General features: G+C 37.9%; 1 protein-coding gene and 1 pseudogene across 3 annotated transcripts in view; both read left to right on the top strand.

Moving 5' to 3' along the window:
• The window catches only part of LOC118526746 (phospholipid scramblase 4), a 129,051-nt gene that overhangs the window by 25,675 nt on the left and 82,765 nt on the right, over nt 1-20,611 (top strand). The gene's annotated exons all lie outside the window — the stretch shown is intronic.
• LOC144379508 (phospholipid scramblase 4-like) lies at nt 1,646-15,279 on the top strand (annotated as a pseudogene).

The raw sequence follows: 20,611 nt of genomic DNA on the forward strand, positions 1-20,611 counted from the left end.
CCCCAGCCAGAAAAGTTTATTTTTTTTTAAGATGTAAAGACATCGTTCATAATAGAAAATAAACAAATAGACACACAAACAATACATTTTCTGTTAATTATTTATCTTCTTTTGGTCTCTTCTTTAAACAAAACATGCCTATTTGGAGCTTTTGATTCCTACCCTCCCCAGTCCGCACCACTTCCCCACCAGCTTCCTCTGCAGTTCAGTTAATGGCACTGTCATCAGCTCTGGTACCCTGGCCTGAAAACTGACGCTCATCCTTCACTCCTCTCTTCCCTAGTCCGTCAGCAGCTCCTGTAGGTTCTGCTCCTGACCACACGTCACCCTCTCCAGGGTGACCTCCCCGGTCTAAGCCAGCATCGGTCCCACCCGGATTATGGCTGCCATCCCATCCTCACTGCTTCCACTCGTGCCCCCTCAAGAGAAAGTATAAATCAGCTCTCATCCCTCCACTGATTAAAGTCCTCCAAAGACTGCCCAGCGGCAATTATAGCAAATCCTAAACATTTTGCCTCGCTTTTCAGGTATGATCAGACTTGTTTCCATCTCTTCACTCTGTTCTCTTCAGTCCTTGTGTCCCAGTAACACCTGACCTCTTCCTCACCCTTGAGTACCCCAAGCTCAGTGCCATCTCAGGGCCTTTGCACGTATTGCCTGTTTTCCTAGAACTCCCTACATTGTAGTGTCATGCCTCCTTTCCTGGTTCAAACAGCTCAAAGTTTACCACTGAGAGAGGCTTTCCCTGAACCTCCTGGGACCCCATCCATGTTTTTCCTAAACTTTTTATTTTTTCTTTATAACTGTACTATCTAGATTTAATCTTAAATATTTGTTAATGTGTTTTTAATCTCACATCACTAAAATATAATCTCCAGCATGATGGTCACCTGTTTTTCTGGTTTGTTACCAAATTTTCAACATTTATGTTAGTGCTTGATACATAATAAGTGCTTAGTAAGTACTTGTCGAATTAATAAAAATATGAATGAAATGTAACTGGAGACAAAAAAATCATAAAACCTGTTACATGTATGACTAATAATATATATAACATATAAATATGTATAAATATATTAGAGCATTAAGACATTTTATATTTTAGTATTCATTAGAATTCTTCAAAAATGTCAATGGTCTTTTATGAACGAATTTTATTATGCTTCATTTTAATGCATTATATGACTGTTTTCCTTAATAATAGTTTGAGTTTATTTCATTTGGAAATTATTTTTATTGTTGTTTAACATTTGGATAATATAAATATATCCATTCATTTATAGACATGAACATTCCTACTTTCCTGTATTTGACATAGAAAGGACTAAGGAGACTTATATATTGGTTGCATCTAAAGAAAGATACTTAAAATACATGAGAAAAATAAAGAAAAGTAAGGGTAGGAAAATAACTCTAACAAAAGAGGTGATAGCAATGAAAAGCTTTCCTTGATAGAGGAGGTCTGAAAAGCAGGCCCTGAGTTTTCCAGCAACTGATACAAGGAGAGAAATACCACATTTATGGACTTGGGTTTTCTATGTGGTAAAAGTAAACCAGTTCTTTCAGGAACACTGAACTCTTCCTCATACTGAGGTCAGGAAAAATGTCTCCAATCTCAGTGAAAGGGCAGGGTATAACATGAAACATGACTTCGACACCTTCCATTCGGTAATTATAGTGACCTCAGTTGTTTTAGGAAGAATAGGTCAAAATAGGAGTCACTGGGTAAGTGTACTAAATCACCTCTAAGTGAGTTATGTGTGACACACTGCTTTTTAAACCATTAAGTATTTATGTTGTTTTTGTTTTGAGTTTACTTTGACACAGCCACTTTTCAAAAAGTGTGTGGGGGAAAAAAATCAGATTCACTCCACATATGCCAGTTTCTCCATATTACATCATGGGACAAAGAATTTCTGCTATCTTGTGAGGAATTTATCTATGTAAATAATAGTACCAGGTCAGCTGAACCACCAGCCTGAGAGCTCATTGCTTTAGTCACAGGCACAGTATAATTACTCAGCTTTAGTTTTTTACTCTATGTTCAGCCTAACAATTTATCATATGCATGAATTAATGCCTAACATATCATATGCATGTATTATGTGTGTTATAAGAAATACAGCAGTGTATTTCACAATGATTACATACACTGATATTGCAGCAATCTAATAAGGAAAAAATTAATATCTTCAGTAATAAATCATTCCATTTCTCAATTGTGCACCTCCATTTCCTCCAAGGCTCATCCCCATAAATGCTGATCAACCTATGGATGAAATTGAAAATAATACAAAGTCCTTGGATCCAATACCTGATGCTCCTCCTGACTGCACTGCCATTTAAGTGCACCAGATCCAAAACCTGATGACCCTCCAGAGTATAATTCCTATTTTATACCTGATAAGTTAAATCTTCAGAAAGAATCTTTCCACCACTGCAGAAAATGACACTAAGAATTAAGTTGCTTGTTTAACTAACTAATGACTTTATTATTTCAATAAATAAATATTGAGCACCTACTGGATGCCAAGTAGTTTACTGGATGTCAAAGTAGAACATTCCTGCCCTCAAAGAATTTACAGTTTCCTGGAGTAGGAAGTTATATGGAAATATGAAAAGAATGTTATAGGGACACAGAAGGCAAAGTAACTGACTGTGGGATTAAAGGGAAGGTCTAACTGAGGGATTCAAGTTTTATTGGCACGATAAGGAGTTTCTCAATCAAAAAATGGGTGGGGAAGGGAGAATGTCTGGGAGAAAGAAAACATGTCAAAAAACAGGAGGTGATGAAGGTCTGGTGGTATGATTGGGCCTTGATGAAGGCCTGCTTGGGTCAAAAGGCAGAAGTGCACAGCAATGGAGATAACAACGGGTCTTGCGCTGATGAAGGAGTTTGCATCTTATCCTGGAGCCTGTGCGAGCCTACAGATGCTTTTTGATAGGACATCAACACTTCAAAGCAGATACTTGAGTTTGTCTTTCATCACTTTCTTCCCAGCTTCTGGCACAGGGTCTGGTACAAAAAAAGGTGCTCAGTAAATGTCCAGTGAGTAACTGATTGGATGTCTAATAAGATAGCTCTTGGTGGGAGAAGGGGTGGCGCCTGGGTGGCTCAGTCAGTTAAGCATCTGCCTTCCGCTCAGGTCGTGATCTCAGCGTCCTGGGATCCAGCCCCGTGTCAGGCTCTGTGCTCAGTGGGGAGCCTGCTTCTCCCTCTCCCTCTGGCCCTCCCCCTGCTTATGCTGTCCCTCTCTCTCAAATAAATAAATGAAATCTTAAAAAAAAAAAAAAAGATAGCTTTTGGGGCCAGTGTGAAAGAATCACTGGAACAGAGGGAAAGCTAGTTAAGAAGTTACTGCAGTAGTCCCATCTGGATGATACTTAGTAACAATGAGTATAAAGAAGAGGCAAAAGCTCACAGTTTGGAAAACATCATCTATGAGATGATTCCAGAGATGTTATTTCATTCTAGAAATAAGACCCATGGAGCTCAGGTATCCTCTGCCCCTGCAGTGTTTTCTGAAAACAGCAGAGCTTCCTTTTCCTTTTTCCTCTATGTATATGTTGTGTGGATATGATCCAGGATAACCTCTCAGTACAGGCTCTTGACACTCCTGTATTATGGTCAAGTTCTATCTGGCCATTTCTCAGTATTTTATTTCATTCAGTGTCTTATTTCTCTGTCTTTCAGGTGATTTATCTTTCTTTTTTTTTTAATGGAGGTATAACTCACATACATAAAATTGACCATTTGAAAGTGTATAATTCAGTGGTTTTTAGTATATCCACAGGGTTGTATAGCCATCACTACTATTTTTTTTCCCCAGGACCACTTTATTTTTTCAATTAAAAAAATTATAATGCAGATATTTCAAAATTCAAATGGTACAAAAGGACCTTCGAAATTCTCCAGTTCTTGTGAGCAATGTTACTAGATCATAATCTTGTGTATCCTTTGGGGCCACTTTAAACTTAATTCCTGATCTGAGATTCTTCAGAAAATCCTAATTTAAAGTTTGGCTGCAAATCCATGCCATCACTACTATTTAATCCAGAACATTTTTACCACCTCCCAGATCCATATCCATTAGCAATCACTCCACATTTTGTTCTTCCTCTAGCCCCTGGCAACCACTAATCTATTTATATCTGTATAGTTTTGCCTATTCTGGATATTTCATATAAGTGGAATCATAACACATATAACCTTTGGGGTCTGGCTTTTTTCACTCAGCATATTGTCAAGGTTTATTCATGTACATTGTGTTTATAATTATTCCTTTTTAAGGGTGAATCATATTTTATTGTATAAACACCTTGTTTATGCATTTTTCACTTCATGGACATTTGAATTCTTTCCACTTTTTGACCATTATGAATAATGCTGCTACATAAATTGACTTTTGATGGCAGATTATATTTTAAGTTTTAGAAAAAATTCTAACATTGTTTCTTCGAGTGTAGCTTAATATACTAGGTCTGTCAAAATAATGTGGATTTCTTTTGCTAGTATAAAAATGCAGATCCTGGCCACCTATTGAATCAGAATCTCCAAGACAGATCTTAAAAAAGAAAAACATCCTATCTTGTTGTTCTTATCAACAGCTAAGTTTGAGAAACACTTTTAATACTGTATTTTCCAAACTGCAGATCCATCAGTAGGTGCTGAAATTAATTCAGTAATTCACAGTCAATAAGTTCTTGAAACAAAAAATGATAAGAATATTCAAAATAAGAAAACACAAATATGATCAAGGCTTCAGCCAGCTTTACAGGTCAGGTCTCAGCTGGACTCTTCTGCTAACTTAGAGTTGGTTTTATTTAATTTTAGCTAAAATAGATCTGTAATGAAATCTGAAAAATAAATTATTGGCCTTATTTATTTAGTTTTCAACCGCAGTACATTTTTAAAAACATCTCTTTTTCCTGGGATCAGGAGGAGAGGATCTTTTTTGCTCTAGGCTTGGCTTTTCTTTACATTTGGTTCTGGCCTTTCCTAGAAGTTCAGAGAAAGGCAACTGGGGTTCTCCCTCTCACATGATTTCAGTTAAGGCTTTCCAATGCTAGGAATAACTTAAGAGTTTATCAGGTACCCCCTTGTAGTCAACCAGAGCGCTGTTACTTATGTAAATAAAACAATTAATCATTTTAAATCCAAGAAAGTAAAACAAAACACACCAAATTTGGTGATAAAAGTGTTCAGATTTTACTTTTTTAACACTATAGCTACATCTCAGCCGTATGGACAGTCTCATATCTAAATGCTGTTAATTCTCCACATTTTTAGCAATCCATGTGAAACGCTTGTGAGATCCCTGCTTCTCCAGTAGATGGCAGGGGACCAGTCTTCCTTGCACAGCAAAGAGGTTGAAGTGCCCCTTGTTACTGCTGGGCAGGAGTTTAGGCTCCTTCCCAGGACTGCACTGATCCATCCTGGCTGATGCTGAGGGTGCTTCTTTTGAGAGACATTTGATAAAAGAAGCAAAATCTAAAGTCATACATTAGTGGTACCCTCATACTAATTCATGGTTTTGAGAGCTTCTCTTCTTAAATATTGTGATTCTTTAAAGAAATCTGGTTTCCTTGACTGTAATCTTACTTACATTGACCAACTTGAAATTAAACTGACCCGTGGTTGGAGGAGAGCAGTGTGAGAACCAGATGATGAGGATATGAAGAAGTGATTGGACTAGCAACAATATAGCAGTCTTCAAGTCATCATTTTGAAGGTAAAATGTGATTTCAAATCCCAGTGTTACCAGTTGCTATCTATGTAAACTTAACAATAGCATAAAGAATATAAAAATAGAAATTTGCATAGTGCTAAATTTATTGCAGGCCCTGTGCTAACCCTGCAGCAGGTGGGCATATGAGATGGGCATAGAGAGGCTATCAAATTACTTCATCTCTTCAACCTTAGTTTTTGCACTTGTGAAGTGAGCATAACTATTTCAGAAAGTTTAAGAGGATTAAATGAGTTAATAATCTGGAAGACCCTCTAACTACATTTTTGGTACGTGGTATGCCCTTCCTCAGAAAATGAAACCTCTTACTATTTTCAAGAAGCTGTCATGTGACCCATGTAATTTCCATGTAAAAAAAATCATGCTAAATTTCAATATATTGTAGTTTCAGTCATGTGTAATTTTTTCATTTGATTTTGAACACAAGAGTCCCAGGACCTACTGTCCCCCCACTTGCATACTACCCAGGAAGCTTGCTTACAGGATACTACAGTCTACGTCAGCTTAGTACCTTCCCCTCGTACCAGCCAACTGGTGGCACTCATCCTATATAGTACTGGCCTGGCAGATGTCCAATGTTAAATCAGTCTGCTCCAGCAGCATGGATGCCAGAGCCAATTCCTGTGCCAAACTGCCCTCCTGGTCTGGAATACTTATTAGCTCAGGTATTCCACACAAATCCAAAATATTTTCTTAGGAAATATGACCTTGGGGGGTGCCTGGGTGGCTCAGTCGTTAAGTGTTTGCCTTTGGCTCAGGTCATGATCCCAGGGTCCTGGCATCGAGCCCTGAGTCGGGCTCCCTGCTCTGCGGGAAGCCTGCTTCTCCCTCTCCCACTCCCTCTGCTTGTGTTCCCTCTCTCGCTGTGTCTCTCTCTGTCAAATAAATAAATAAAATCTTTAAAAAAAAAAAAAAAAGGAAATATGACCTTGGGGACCCAACAAAAAGAGACACAGGCTGGATACAGTGGATAAAGATGGTGGGTCAGTGATGACAGAGGTCCAGCTTGTGAGACTATAGGAGCGGTGAAACTGATGTCAGATACGTGAGGGGGGAGCAAAAGTATAACAATATTTTCAGTAGGAAGAGTATGGCTTTCATAAAGGATTCAGACTGAGTTGTAAGATATTCAAGATGTCCTCTTGAAGGAAATTAGAAAAATAGTATCCCTATTTTATAGGGATTTATTTTTTTATAGATAAAAAAAATCTATCATAGATGCCAATTGGGGTGTCATTTACTTGGAAGTAAGAGTAAACATCAAGAAAGACAACATGGGGCACGTAGGTGGCTCAGTCAGTTAGGCTCAGGTCATGATCTCAGGGTCATGAGATGAAGCCCTGCATAGGGCTCTGTGCTCAGTGTGGAGTCTGCTTGCCCCTCTCCTTCTGCTCTTCGCCCTGCTCTCTCACTCCTTCATAAATAAATAAAATTGTTAAAAAAAAAAAAGACATCATGAAGGAACAGAACACTTAGTGAAAAACTCATCAGGTGCCTTGGCCCCTTGCTTTCCCTCACCACCCATAATTTCATCAGCTACTCCAGCTCTCATAAAAACCTATTACCTTCTTGCTATCTTCTTCTTTTTTTTTTTTTTAACATATAATGTATTATTTGTTTCAGAGGTATAGGTCTGTGTATAAACAATTTTATATCCACTTTCTAACCAATATTGGTTTAGTAAATGTTAGTATGTGTACAGAATTTTGTCCAAGATATGCTTTCATTATACCCAGTAGGGAGACTGTGAGGCAGTAGTAACCTTCCCCCACCTCAAACTTCTCAGAGATTACTGCTGTCTACCAAACAATAACAGTTATGTAGGACCAAGTTTATTTAGGTTAGTTTGTAATTGACCAAGTTGGGTTTATTCTCAAGAAAGTTAACTTAAATTCTATTAATGTGATTCATCTTATTAATAGATAAAAGGAGGAAATCTTACAATCATGTTAGAAGATACATCATAGTTCTGATATATAATTTCAAACAAATTCATAATTTTTAAAAAATTTAGCAAACAAAAAAATGGAAGAGACCTTCTTGAACTTGACAAGTGTTGTACCCAAATCTAACATTAAATAAACCTATGGAATAAAATGGAAAAAAAAAAAAAAAAACCTATTACCAAGTAAACATAAAGTGCCTACCAAGCACACATAGCTTCAAGCCAAGTCCATGAGGCCCCCTCCCACAAAGTGGTGGTCCCCTAAATCCCTTCTGTATAAAAATTATGAAGCTACTCTGAAACCCAGGTTATAAAATTGAGGGATAAGCAGATTTGGTTGTAAACTCAAATGGTGTAAACTCAAAAAATTTATCTAGTGAAACTGAGATATAGCTAGTATTAGAAATTCTTCTGTAATCCTGGCCCTTTTTGTCTTGGAAACAGGAGGTATTTAAGTTCATTATAAGCAAGGGACTCTAATTCAATACTTCACACCCCACATAATCAATAAAGTATTCCTTGAAGTTGACAAGTTCCTCTTTGCAATTCAATATATTATTAATCTTGTGCATTGAAAACTATCGATACACTGCTGTGGAAATGATATGCGAAATGCAGTACAATTGGATGAAGAAATTAGAATTTGTAGGAGCCAAAAATTTTACTAAACTGTCCCTTTGTAAAGTAACTATAAAATACACATGAAGTCATTAAAGTGCTAGAGTAAACCCCTTCATTATTTTAGAAGTTTATAGAATGCTTATAGTAAATAAATTTTAGGAAATCTTTTTTATACTTGCACAATAAAAATAATTTGTCCTTGCAAGTCTGGGGTCTCCTAGACCATTTCCCCATCTTTTAAAAATTATACAGCTTTAAAATTGTTTATTAAAGTTAAAAAAAATTGCTCTACTTCTTCCATTATCCTGACAGAAGTTAAATGATAAATATGATGGATTCACTTTTCCCTTTCCAAAATGGATGAATTGAGAAACAAAACCAGAAACAAATAAAAAATAAAACCGGATTTAGAGTTAGACAATATAGTTTTTAATTCTGTCTTTATTCCGTACTAGTTCTATAACCTTGAACACATTTCTTAACTATTCGATGTTTCAGTTTCTTCACCTAAAAAATAGTACTAACTATCCCTACGCTATTGGACAGTTCTGAGAATAGTCAATGTCTGATACAATTCCTGGCATGAAGGAACCACTGCCTGGATGAGATACTGTAATGATGCTGTTTAGTTGAGATGCCTGCTTGGGTGTGAGTGGAAGGCACATACCCGGTCACTTTCCTCCATCTTCTCTAGACTTTTGAGATCTCATATGAAGGGTATGAGGACCCCTCAGAGGAATTTCTGTCCAACACAGCAGGATTACATGGTTTCTTTGAGTTTGCCAGCAACTCCACCAGCTCCTCAAAAAACTGCGCCATAATAGCCCCTACGTCTTATTAGGTAAACTCCCATGTTAAAGGGCTTCATTTCTTTGGGCCTATTTTGCCTAGCAGTGGACATCTTATGAAATAGTGAATTTTTTTATCTTTTAGTCCTAGAGTTTAAAATCCTGGAATTTTTGGGCACCTGGGTGGCTCAGTTGTTAAGCGTCTGCCTTCAGCTCAGGTCATGATCCCAGGGTCCTCGGATTGAGCCCCGCATCGGCCTCCTTGCTCAGCAGGAAGCCTGCTTCTCCCTCTCCCACTCCCCCTGCTTGTGTTCCTGCTCTCGCTATCTCTCTGTCAAATAAATAAATAAAATTTTTAAAAATAAATAAATAAATAAATAATAAAAATAAAATCCTGGAATTTTTTAAATAGGACTGTAAACCATTTTGGTGGCCACTTTTGAAAAATTGTAAGAGATGTATAGATCCCCTCACCCGGCTGTGTTTTCATACAAGAAAAAAAATCTTGAATTAAGCATGGACTGTGTTCTCCACCCTCTTAACATTAAGGACACAATTAAACACTCATGCCCAGTTAAGTCACTTTCAGTTTTATTCATTTCAAAATCTATTCATTAACTTATTCAACAAATATTTAAGGAAATGTGACTTTTCAATGTTCCATGCTCAGAATTTAGGAATGACAGAAAATTGTGTAAGATTGTATCAGTCTGTCCTGAAGGAGGTTTTTTTTTTTTTTTCACTAGAAGGATTCAAGCATCTTGGGAATAATCCCAAAGTAAAACTAAGATAAAAAGTCTACCTAATGATATGCCCAATTTCCCTTTTCAAGGGATCATATCCCAGAATATTTCTTGTCCTTTGCCCTAATCCTATTTGTAAGCTTCCTGCCCTCTTGGACCCTCCCCTTATTAAAAGTGAACACCTAGGAAAGAGCTTGGTGTTTAATAACCCGAGTGAATGGAATCAGTATGTTAATCTGTCAGAGGTACCTGTGAAATAATATAAAATTGGACGCTTCTGTGTGAGGTTCACCCTGGCTGATTCCTTCTCCCTGAGCCACTGAAAAGATTGCCTTCTCTGTGGCTGGCCCATGTTAAACCATCCTGAACTTCCTGAGTACCTCTAGTCTGTTTTGGTCAATGAGATCAGTGAGTAGAGACTGAGTTAGAAACAATCTATGTCAACACAGCTTCTTCTAGATGCTGTTACTGTAGTAGGAAGATGATTTTCTGATATTTTATCATAAACATAATTAAATTTTTTAGTCTTCTACAGTATAACTGGAAGAAAGTGTTTTTCCTACCTAGACAGTTCTCCTTATATCTGATCAGGTGCAGATAGGTTAATTTCACTTGATAAAATATATTTGTAATTAATTAATTCACATTAAAGATATTTAAAAATCAGTTGATACATGGTAATAATTTCTATCAATTTCTTTTCTAATGTTAACTTGTTTTAATTCTGTTATTTCTATCTTCCCTAATTACTTCTTTCTATCCCAGTAATTGGACAACATACACATTCTTCAGCATTTTGAACCTCCGGAAAATATGTGTACTTCGGTGATGATCAGCAATATTTGAAACAACATTATTCAATATCCAGTTCCTTATTCATACTGATCATTTTTTAGTGGTTCAAAGAGAAAAGACTGTCCTAGAAACTTAAAAAGGGAATTTTTTGTATAATTTTATTTATTTATTCTTAAATCATATAATATTGGATCTTAGACTGAAAAAGATCTTATATATTATCTGGTCAACCCCATTACACTTATTCCCTCTTTCCACCCCATCATTCACGTTTTATAGATGAGGGGTAAAAAAAGAGCAGGGAAAATAAAGGAATTAGTGAGGGACCAACAGAATCTAGATTTGCGGGAAGCAGGAAGAAATGAGCACGGTAAACATGAAGCTTGTCCTCTGTTCATAGGAAATTGTTCCTGACCCTTAAAGCAACAAATTTACACATTCCTTTGGCTGTATGTAAGGCCTCCAGCTCTTCTTGGTTCCTTTTTCTGTTTGCAGTTTGCAATGACCTTGGTCATCTTACCAGATTTCATGAGTTGATTCATTTGTGATGCAATGTGTAATTTCATTAAAATATTTTTAAAACTAAAGTTTTCTGAATACAGGTATTATATAAGACATGATCATCTTATGAAAGATGTTTTCAATCTTTCCTGTTATGTGACTAAACATTTTAAAGTCATCTTGCTCTGAGCTTAAAATAAATGTTTTAAATCCTAAAGAATTTAAATGCTTACAAGGATTATAAAATATTTCGATGTTCCAAGCAATTGCACATGCTTCAATGAAATTTTGAAAAAGCTGTTTTTCTTTACACACTAAGAAATGCTATACAAATACGCAAGGCCCATTTTAACTGCTTCTAATTTAAAGAGTCTTTCTCAAATTGAAGAAGACACAAAAAGATGGAAAAAACATTCCATGTTCATGGATCGGAAGAATAAACATTGTTAAAATGTCTATGCTGCCCAGAGCAATCTATACCTTCAATGCCATCCCAATCAAAATTCCAATGACATTTTTCAAAGTGCTGGAACAAACAATCCTAAAATTTGTATGGAATCAGAAAAGACCCCGAATTGCCAAGGAAATGTTGAAAAAGAAAAACAAAGCTGGGGGCATCAACGTTGCCCGATTTCAAACTATATTACAAAGCAGTGATCACCAAGACAGCATGGTACTGGCACAAAAACAGACATATAGACCAATGGAACAGAATAGAGAGCCCAGATATTGACCCTCAACTGACCCTGCAATCTTCGACAAAGCAGGAAAAAATATGTAATGGAAAAAAGTCTCTTCAGTAAATGGTGCTGGGAAAATTGGACAGATATATACAGAAGAATGAAACTGGACCATTCTCTAACTCCATACACAAAGATAAATTCAAATTGGGTGAAAGACCTCAATGTGAGACAGGAATTCGTCAAAATCCTAGAGGAGAACATAGGCAGTAAACTCTTTGACATCGGCCACCGCAACTTCTTTCAAGATTCACCTCCAAAGGCTAGTGAAACAAAAGCAAAAATGAACTTTTGGGACTTCATCAAGATAAAAAGCTTCTGCACAGCAAAGGAAACAGTCAACAAAACAAAGAGGCAACCCACAGAATGGGAGAAGATATTTGCAAATGACACTACAGATAAAGGGCTGGTATCCAAGATCTATAAAGAACTTCTCAAACTCAACACCCAAAAAAACAAATAATCAAGTCAAAAAATGGGCAGAAGACATGAACAGACACTTCTCCAAAGAAGACATACAAATGGCTAACAGACACATGAAAAAATGTTCATCATCATTAGCCATCAGGAAAACCCAATCAAAACCACATTGAGATACGACCTTACACCAGTTAGAATGGCAAAAATTGACAAGGCAACAAACAACAAATGTTGGAGAGGTTGTGGAGAAAGGGGAACCCTCTTACACTGTTGGTGGGAATGCAAGTTGGTACAGCCACTTTGGAAAACAGTGTGGAGGTGCCTCAAAAAATTAAAAATAGAGCTACCCTATGACCCAGCAATTGCACTACTGGGTATTTACCCCAAAGACATAGATGTAGTGAAAAAAGGGCCATATGCACCCCAATGTTCATAACAGCAATGTCCGCAATAGCCAAACTGTGGAAAGAGCCGAGATGCCCTTCAACAGATGAATGGATAAAGAAGATGTGGTCCATATATACAATGGAATATTACTCAGCCATCAGAAAGGATGAATACCCAACTTTTACATCAACATGGATGGGACTGGAGGAGATTATGCTAAGCGAAATAAGTCAAGCAGAGAAAGTCAATTATCATATGGTTTCACTTATTTGTGGAACATAAGGAATAGCGTGGAGAACATTAGGAGAAGGAAGGGAAAAATGAATGGGGGGAAATCGGAGGGACAGATGAACCATGAGAGACTATGGACTCTGAGAAACAAACTGAGGGTTTTAGAGGGGAGGGGCGTGGGGGGATGGGTTAGCCTGGTGATGGGTATTAAGGAGGGCACATACTGCGTGGAGCACTGAATGTTATACGAAAACAATGAATCATGGATCACTACATCAAAAACTAATGATGTATGGGGACTAACATAACATAATAAAATAAAATTTAAAAAAATAAAGTGTCTTTCTCATTTTATTTTATAGTGATGACATCTTTTGAAACTAATAACAGACATGATATTAAAAACAACCTGGACCAAATGGTTTACATCGTAACTGAAGACACAGATGACTTTACCAGAAATGCTTATCGGACACTAAGGCCCTTCATCCTCCAGGTCACCGACTGTATGGGCCGAGAAATCATGACAATGCAGAGACCATTCAGATGAACCTGCTGTTGCCTCTGTTGTCTCTCCACCAGGCAAGAGGTCAGAGAATGCAGGTCTTATCCCTGGTTTCTTCCTGATCCAAGTCTTCACAGCACAGTTGTGCTCCTTCCAGAATGACACAGGAGGGGTTTTCAGAGAGTGGGGAGGAAGGAGGCCACATCGTCTCACCCAAGGAAAATCACAGAGGGCTTTTTCTTGTGGGTTCTTTCTTATCTTCTGGTGCTAGTTGGGGGGTCAGGCACAAATTAGGGTTATTTATTCGGTGACCACAATTCTATCAGTTGTGTCTACTGAGTTGGAAATGTATCTGTGACCAGAACAGAAGTCACACACATTTGTCTAAATGTACCTACATATCCGCAGATGTCGCTAGACATCATCGAATGCTTTTAGAATTGGAAGAGACCTTGGATGACTTTGCACTCCCATTGCAGTCCACACCTGGCCACAGATAAAGAAGGGGTGGCTCAGAAAGATGAAGTGCCTGATGAGGGTGTTACAGTCCCCCGAGTGCCAGACCTAGAGAGCAGGTGTTCTGAGTTACAGTTGGCTTCCTCTTCTACAACCGGTGCAGCTCTAGGAAGGTTGTTTGCTGCAGAGAAAAGAAGCAGCTTTAGCGAGAGGTCCACCAGAATTTTGAATTCCAGATATGTCACCTACTTAAATTGTGCAATTTACTTAACTTCTTTGGGGCTCAGTGCTCTTGTACATAAAATATGCACAACAATACCCCATGGGATTCCTGGGATATTTAAAAGACATGGTAAGTGCCAGCACTTACTAAATGTTAATTTATTTACAACCTTCTCTGTGTTTTGATTTCCTGTAAGATGGAAGTAATAATAGCACCTATCACAAAGGATTGCTTTGAGGATCAAATATAAATAAATGTTAACTGTTCATTACAGTACCGGACAGTTAGTACAGTGCTCAGAGGATGTTGTTCCCAGGTATCTTACGCCTCTCTCGTTACTATTTTTGTAATAATAGCCTGATATTTGAGATGAATCTTCACCTTTAATCCTTAGTCCTTTTGGATTCATATTCATGAGTTGGGTTTTCTTCTCCAATCCTATAAATATAGCCTTCCATGATTAAAGTAAGCCATGATGTAGTAAAGCTAATCAAAATTACAAATGTACTCAAGTTTATGGAACATTTATCTCATGATAGATTTTTTTCTCATTTCTCCAATTTTACTTGTATTCCTGTGTGTGTGTGTGTATTCAGTTCTATGAGATTTGATCACCTGTGTCGATTCCTGTGTCCACCACACAATGCAGATAACTGACAATTCCATCACCACAAAAATCCCCTTTATAATCACACCCACCATAGACTTAGAGAAGGAACTGGCTGTTTCATAGCAAGTGACAAGCAAGCCTCCCCTGTGTCCTGAAGGAAAGTATGACTTCATCCCTCAAGGATGCTCCCTCCAATGACAACCCTGAGAAATGGCCAAGGGAAAGAAGAGCAGTCAGGGCCTTGCATTCTTGGCGCACACAGCGAGTAGTTTAGAAGTGTGAGAGGCCCGTGGAGGCTCTCCCTCTCAACAATTTCCTTAGTCCTTAAAGGATTTCAGAGCACATCTGGGTAGTCTGTACGGGTAGACACCTATGCGTAGCTTTCTCCCCTTGATCACTTCATTTGTAGCTGGAGGTGCAGTATCGTCCTGGCGTCAGCACCGGCTTTGTTGTGGAACACTGGAACCTGCTCAGGGCCGTTAATAGCATCCAGATGAGACGAAAGAAAATGTGATAGGAGTGCCTGGGCCGTGTCCAACCTATGGCTGTGGTTCAGATTGTTTTTGAGGTAACCTGATGGTAAAATAATGTTTTTAAGAGTTTTTTCTACATGGACTGACCAACTGCAGAATGAGCCTGTTTCAGTGCACTTTTCCACGTAAGTGAAATGAAGTTTACAATATCACTTATAAAATAAATAGAGCAGTATGATGAAATATTTGTAAGATACTGAGCTAGGTATTTAAGGAAACTCAAAGAGGTACAGAATAGTACTCTATCCCTCAGCAAGTGTAAAACAAGTCAATATATAATTATATATGTATGAAGCTCAACAAGAATGCTTGATATAAAATAAATGCAGTTCATTAGTTTGCACATATGTATCACATGGTTCTCACTACCACATCATGAGCGAGGTGTTAATTAATCTTATTTTTCAGAGACAAAGCTGAAATTCATCAGGAGTTAATAGTAAGGAGACAGGGTGTTGAGGAACTTCTTCCCTCTGATGTAATTATAATGAAGGAAGTTGGAAAGAGAGGGAGAGACATGAGAGCTCCTGGAAGACGGGAAGCAGAACAGGTGGAATTAGCTGACACAAACGCTTGTAGAGCTGATGAGTCTCAAAGGCCCAGCAGAAGCCTGGTGTCCTGACCCTGTTCTCCCAGGTTCCAGAGGAGGGGGGTGGTCAGTGTCCACTTGTGTGTGTGGCAGTGGTAGGGGAAGGTGCTGGGGCTGGGATGACCACGATGCATCCACTCTTTTTTTTTTTTAAGATTTTATTTATTTATTTGAGAGAGAGAGAGAGCATGAGCAAGGGGAGCTGCAGAGGGAGAGGGAGAAGTAGCCTCCCTGCTCAGCAGGGAGCCCGATGCAGGGCTTGATTCCAGGACCCCCGCATCCTGACCTGAGCCAAAAGCAGATGCTTAACCGACTGAGCCACCCAGGCACCCCTGGTACATCTACCCTTGACGTAAAAGCTGTCTTCAATTTGCTCAATCATGTGTGTGTGTTAGAGTTTTCCATGTAAAATTTTCTGGATTCTGAGGAACCAAAATATGTGTACATTAACATAACATAACATAACATAACATAACATAATGAAATATGTGTATATTACCATAACATTTATAAGGCAAATGATTTACACCAGAAATCTACATAGAAGTATAGCTTTAAACAGAAACCAAAAAGAAATAGCAAGTTCTTGTTTAGGTAGTTCTGTAATTAGGTAGCATAATGGTTGCCCCAGTTAATTTTCTTGCAGTTCTTAGTTCTGCTGCTTCTCAACCAAGAAGCTAGTCATGTGAAATCATAATTTTGTTATGTATAGTTGCTAGGTTTACCTCAAGATTTAATTCTAGGCCAGAAGGATAGGCATCTGGGTACATTTGGAGAAGAATCAGCCTAACCATGGACTAGCTGGGATAATGTAATCAGTGACCCACAACTGCAGTGACGCTGTTGATGATAAGAGCAGCTGTCCTTTTCAGTGCTCCCTATCTTCTAGGCATGGTTCTGGTCCTACTTCCCACATATTAACCTATTTATTTATTTATTTTTTTTTTTTACATATTAACCTATTTAATTCTTATAAACAACCTGTAAGATAGATGCGATGATAATTCCCCTTTCAGAGATGAGAAAACTGAGGTTAGAGATCTTGTGCAAAGTTACTCACAAAGCCATTACTTGAAAGTAGCTCCAGAGGCTATGCCCTAAACCACTATGCCCTGTCCCTCTTTCATCTGTGTGATATTTCGTTTCCTTATGTGTGAACACAGGAGAACAGAAATAGAGTAAAATGGTGGTGGGTTACTTCATGTGCTCTCAAGTTTAGGATCATCGCTGAGAAGCCCACGAGGCTCCGAGGACATCTTGTCTGCGGGTGTGCTCTCCTGAGAGGCTTGCTTTTGCTTCTGCTGGTGTCCCAGTGACATAACATACAGAAGACCATTTTTTATGTTATTCTGTCAGTTTGGTGTCTCCCAAGTCATGTGTATATTTTAAATATTGAGTACCAATCTTGATTATGAATTCTCAGTGGACAAGATTTTCCCTACCTCTACTATAGGCCAAAACAGTCAAGCTTTCTTTTATTTATTTATTTATTTTTTTGAGTCTATATGATTTTATTTTATTTATTTTTTTATTATTATGTTCAGTTAGCCAACATATAGTACACCATTAGTTTTTGATGTAGGGTTCAACGATTCATTAGTTGTGTGTAACACCCAGTGCTCAAGCTTTCTTTTAGTCCTTGTTGTCTAGTCTACCCTCATACTGGGTTGACTCCCTTTAAGAGTTCCCACCTTATTGGGGATCTATAACATAGTACAATACATTGCTCAGGCCCAAGGCCCCACCACTGCCTTGCCGTGACTGGGGAAATTAAATCCTCTTGCTACGGAAGATTGGCACCCCTCATAAGCCAAAGAAAGTGTCAGCCGCTGTGTAACACTCAGGATTTTCAGATTTTTCCCTTTTGCCCCACAGATTTCTCTTTCTTAGGAGCTTGGCTTTGCATGCAAATAGGTTTTACTTTCTACTTTAGTCAGCACTTTTAGGTTTTCACATTATCTACTTTGCAATATTGCCAAAAATGGAAGTGACAAAATTCTTAGAAGGGTGCACAGATTTTAGGGTCAAGAACATAAGAGAGAATGTTCAAACATCAATATAACAAAATAATCTTATTTGATTTATTAGTGATTGGCAATAACTAAAAAGATACTCCTTTGTTTTCTATTTAAGATGACATATATGATGTTTTTGCCATACAAAACTCATATGGAATTCCAGATCCTCTGAAAATGTTTGTTTTATTAGGTAAAACATCATTCAATTAATATTATAGCAACTGTTTTACAATCCAAGGGACAGGAAAATTTATCTTGTGAAAAATGCTGAAACTATGTTTTTCATGAAAGTTTCAAGAGCATGTTTGGTCAGTTGTCTTAGGTAAGAGTATTTGAATGCTATTTGTTCTCTTTTGTTAAAAATAAAACAAATTTAGAAAATAAATGATTTTAGAAACTTGTTTATGCAAGGATAGGGAGATATGAGGGATGCTGTAGAGATTAATTAAAATGACAAAATACTTATCTGGTTTTGTAAATTTATTGCTACTGGCTGCCTTTTGCCCTCCTCACCATAAAACTGAGTAAAACAAGCCTGAAAAGGGGGGGCAGTACTAGCTTATAGCTTTCTTTATTAAAATATACTTATTTTGTAGCCAAATTTATGCCATCACTAATCAACACATTTTAATGAATAGAACCAAAGGATTTTAGAGTTAGAAGGAACACGAAGGACTCACTGCTCTATATTCTAATGTAAGATGAGAAAACTGTAAAGCCCTAGTTCATGTATTCTAAGTTATACTAGAAATCCAGAACTATAATTACAAACCCCCCTTTTTTGTCCAGTATTCTTGCAACCACACCTCAAATTTAAGAGATTTAAAACATTCAATGTACTATCTTTCCTAACAATCACATTTGAATGGAAAAAAATTTTAAATCCTGTTTCAAATTTTGCTAATATTCTAAATTATTTTTAAGCATGTGCTAACAGAGTTCATCTCAACAATCCAGACTGATATTACCGCAATCTTCTAACCATGAAGGAAGAACTAAATTATCGTGTTACAAAAACAATGAAAATGTCAAAATCGGGGATGACACTGAGGTTAATTTATTTCAAACATTGATACACTTAGAGTGTTCTTTTCATAGCTGTCATTCACATCTAAGTTTAAGTTCTCTTATTGTATCTGTTTTTAGATTTCTTTTTTTTGTAAAATGTATTCAGCGTTTGATAGATTCACTTGCCTTGAGGAAATTTAATTGCTAATAGCACAAGGAATGTCAAATGAGCAGAGACAGAACCCAATCATTACCTTGATTTAGGGAAAGGCAATATGTCTAATGGGCAGCTGGATACAGTTCTTCCCAGATACAGTCCGGCCTGACTATTGTCCTGGCAGAAGACATGCCTAAAGATGGAATATTTTATTCAGGGGTCTGGCAGATTCACAGACAACTATGACAATTCTTCTGGGTACCGCTCCTTAATTTCCTCTTTCCTTGAGTTTTTTTTTTTTTTTTCCACCAATTATAACATTTTCACTTTTCTCTCTGTTTTCTGTATATTTCTTTCTGTTCTGTAGGTGGTCATATATTTCTATCTACATGTAATTTGTGCCACTTGTGTGAGATATGGCCGTGGGTCCTGCCTGGACAGGGAAATCAAGGTGGGACTGTGCTGTTTTCTTCACTGATAGCTTTATAACTTTCTAAGAAAAAAAATGTGCTCATATTTTTGGCATTTTGAGAGACACTTTATAATATTGCTGTTCTTCGGCGGTGAATGAAATCACTTGAGAGATAGATACAGGAGTGAGAAACACATCATTTTTGTACTGACAGAGCTATTTAGAGGACATGGCTACACTCTCTGGCAACCATAGCTTTGCAAAAAAGGTACCGATTGAGAGTTGCTTTCCCTGTCTCCAGCAGAGGCAAACAACCCTAGTCCTTTCTTGTGGAGGCCTGACACTGCAAACTATTCTGTGGAGGGGCTAGGCATGTGTGCTCTCTGCAGAGAGGCCGCCTCTCCGAATAGAGTCAAAGATAAAGAGGGCTGAACTACTCAGACCCAGTTTCTTCTTTCAAACTCACCGGGCCAGTAATTCATCCCTGCTCTCTGAGGCAAGCAAATAAGGGGACAGAAAAAGGTCAAGTGTGTTCTCTAAAGCCAATGTCCCTACCTTGATGTTTCAGGAGTGGAGAGGAATTGTGGTAGAAGTGAGCTAGTCCCTTAAGTCTCTCCTCCTCTTCTTCCATAATATTATAACCTGTGTTTTCATTGATTCCACATGAAACCTGGAATAAAGAGAATATTTCCTACCCTCCTATGCAGCTAGGTGTGGTCATGTAGCAGTCTGACCTATTAGAAGTGAATTGTAGGAACTACTTAAAAGATAAGTGGTATGCACTATTTGCCTCTCCTTAATCTCTCCTCATTCCAAGTGGATAGAATGTAAAGGGAGCACCTCTCCTGGGATATAAGCTGATTTGGGGAATGAAAACTATGAACAGTAGAGCAAAAGGTAGAAAAATCTGAGTATATACTGTCCCAGAGCTTCTCGTTTTGTCAAATTGTGGAAAAAATCTTCTAGAATTCTGCCAAGTGATGAGGTAGATAGAGTGTTCCGGGTCGGGGGACACCAAACTGTTGATACCATGTGAGACCACAGGGTCTTCAGCTTAAAGGAACATATATCTGTGAAACCAATTTATCTAAAGGGTGGCTCCATTTTTGTTTCTGTCTTGGTTTCTAGTGCCGTCCTATGTACAGCTCACAAACTGCCACACGCGCAGTGTGGAACTTACGT

This window comes from Halichoerus grypus, chromosome 1 (assembly GCF_964656455.1).
Source record: "Halichoerus grypus chromosome 1, mHalGry1.hap1.1, whole genome shotgun sequence".
NCBI classification, from domain to species: Eukaryota; Metazoa; Chordata; class Mammalia; order Carnivora; family Phocidae; genus Halichoerus; species Halichoerus grypus.